This window comes from Octodon degus, unplaced genomic scaffold, assembly GCF_000260255.1.
Source record: "Octodon degus isolate 3935 unplaced genomic scaffold, OctDeg1.0 scaffold00108, whole genome shotgun sequence".
NCBI classification, from domain to species: Eukaryota; Metazoa; Chordata; class Mammalia; order Rodentia; family Octodontidae; genus Octodon; species Octodon degus.
The window spans coordinates 7499383-7502578 of NW_004524684.1; positions in this window are offsets into that span (position 1 = coordinate 7499383).

Below are 3196 nucleotides of genomic sequence, written 5' to 3' on the forward strand. Positions count from 1 at the left end.
GTATAAAAATACTATGTCCTTTTATGCATGGGCATTTGCTTAGTTTCTAAGATTTAGCTATTTCAAATTGTGCTGCCATAAACATGGGGGCACGTATATTGCTTTGGTGTGATGTTTTCACTTCTACTGGACAAATATCCAGAAGGAGAATAGGCGGGTCAAATGAAACCTCTAATCCTAGAGATCTGAGGAATCTCCACACTGATTTCCCTAGTAGTTGTGTCAGTCTGCACCCCCACTAACAGTGGGGAGGATTTGTTTTTGCTCACAGCCTGTCTAGCATTAGTTATTGGTTGACTTCTTTTTCTTTCTTTCTTTTTTTTTTTCTTCTACATTTCTTCTGGTTCCAGATAAATTTTAGGAATCTTTTCTCTAGATTTCTTTTTATTTTAATATGAAAGATACTAGTATATGTGTTGCTTTTTTTCTAAACTAACCTTCAGTACTCATGTAGAATCAGAGTGCTGGCATTTCCTGATAAATAAGTAGCCTTGGATTGCAGTTCGGGCCCTCATGTCTACGAGGTTCCTGTCTCTGCTCTAGAACAATGGGAGGAGGGCAGAGCACACTGATAAGGAAAAATGAAGCCCTGCTGGCATGGAAGTCTGTGGAGCTCCTTCTCTAGGGTCTGAGGAAAGCAAGACCATCACACACACCTGGGACTGGGGAAGCATCCCAGGAAAGTATAATTTAATAGTCCATTTAAGGAATTGGAAAAACCCTGGGGCAGAACTAGCAGGCAGGAAGAGCACGCTCCTGAGGTTGGTGGTCACAGGCATAAGGCAAAGGGCTCACCTTTGAGCCAGCTCAGCTGCATTTACTCACATAGAGAGTTCAGGGATACTGATGCCGCTGGGCTGGTGCTGCTGCCAAATAAATATGCTAGAGCCCAGGAGAGTGAATTTATGAAAGGGAAGGATTAAGGATTATGTAAGGAAAGGATTATAATTAGTGCTGTGGGATATAACATATGTTTGCTTTCTTTTCTTTCTTTTTTTTTTTTTTTGGAACCGGGGTTTGAACTCATGCCCTTGTGCTTGCCAGGGAAGCACTTATCCCACTGAGCCACCTCCCCGGTGGGATATAACATAGATTAAGAAACTAGAGGTCAGCTGAGATCCCTCCAACCATACTTGGAGGGATCTCAGCACTTGGGAGGCTGAGGCAGGAGGATCATCACAAGTTTGAGGTGAGCCTGAATTAGCTAGTAAGACCCTGTGTCAAAAAAACAAAAGAGAACAAACCAAACCAAACAAACAAACAGAAGCGAGCTCAGGCGTCACTGGGGAGTGAGGGATGGTAGGATAGAGAAGTGTCTGAGTTGGGATAGTAGTGGTTTTGCAGGCAGGATATTAGTGGTCGTTAGAGATGGAAAGCTCATGATTAAAAACACAAAAAGGTTGAATCTTCCAGTAATGACATTCTAGGTCAGGACTGGAAAGACATGGCCGAGGTGAAATGGAAGAAGAGAGGCTTGGCTGGGAAGAACTCAGGGACTTGGTAGATCACTACACAGAAGCATAACCTATAGTGGTACTAAAACTACTCAGGAGTGTAGCCAGTCATTTTCCATGGGAACTGTAACCAGAATGAAAATCTTCAAAGAATGGCTGATGTCAATCAGGAGGTTGTTTGCTTGAAGGTTCCAGCAGAGTTCTGAGTGCCGTCGTGTGAAATGAGTTCTGCGTGTGATTGAGAATGGGGGCGTGAGGGGGGAGTACACGGAATCTTAGAAAGGGAGAAATATTCAGGCAGCATAAGAGACAAGGAGCTGTGAGCCTCATCAACCAAGGAAGATTTAAGAACGCTGAAGAGCTCCAGGTTGGAAAATTGGTGGGCTGAGAGTCTCTCAAGTTTAGGCAAATTCCCTTCAGCACCCAGGGGCTGAGTGCAGCTAGGCCTCCTCGTCATTCAGATTGACTGTCTGTGCTCCCCATGCTGGAGTGTGACTGTGTCCGTGTCCCTGAACCTTTGCTTTTCCTCGACAGCCTTTGTTTGCAGCAAGGCATGCTGACATGTGACCGTAATTTCAGCACCCAAGAGGCTGAGTCAGAAGATTGCAAGTTCTAGATTATCCTGCACAACTCAGTGAGACTGTCTCAAAACATAAACAAACAAAAATAATTAAATGAATGGATAAGTCTGGGCCTGTAGCTCAGTGGCAGGGCACCTTGGAATCCAGTCCCGTGTACCACGAAATAACAGCACCAACACGTCTGAGGTGCTTGCTCCTCCATTGCGCCGCCCTATGGAGTTAACTGCACTGACACGCTGAGTGCCTGATCCTGCACCGTGGACCTCCGGAAGGTCACACATCCTTGTAGTATCTAGGATTTTCGATCCGTCCAAGAACCAACTTTTGTCCTCCTGACAATGATATTAATGCCTCGAAGCATGCAAGATCTGGAGAAGTAAATTGCCGTGCGCTGCTTTCTCCCTGCCTAGTGTCCCCTTTCCAATAATTCTGTTCTAATGCTCAGAATAAGCTCACAACTTTCTAGAAATATTTCTTTAGGGTGAACATCCTGCCATGCACCCTGTCACAAATCCCACCCTTCCGTGTGAGTTTTTTCTTCTGGATCCATCCAGTGTGGACTGCCTGGTAGATTTTCCAAAGCAGTTTGACTCCTTATTAGTGTTGCTGACCCATGCACTCTTGGGCAGGTTTCCTCTTTCCTCGGGGGCCCAGAGACATGCTAGATGGTTTTGTATTATCTCCATCTAATCCATGGTAATAAAACACGATCCAGGAACAGCTGTTTAAATAGCTTGGCTTCTTGGTACACACTTCAGTTTTTCTAGGGCCATCAATCTTCAACCATTTGCAGCAAATATTCTCTGTGCTCACACCAGATGCGGGCGGGGAGGAGCAGGTGGCTGAGGACAGGAAAAGCACCTGCGCATTGCTGGCCTCTTCAGCCTGGTGCCCAACTCTAGGTGCAGTTTGTCAGACCAAATTTTGTCCTTAAAGTAGGACCTTCTATCTTAGCGTGAAGGTGTAAACTTCACCTTGCTGGAGAAAGTGACGTCGTGTTATGCAAATGTATATCTTCTGAGTGTTTGAATCTAGAATGTTGATCAAATACATAGGAACATAAAGTCTATATGTATAAATACATGTGGTAGGACTATATTACTTGCCATTATTCATTATTAAATATATATACAGGCACTCGTGTGTGTGTGTGTGTGTGTG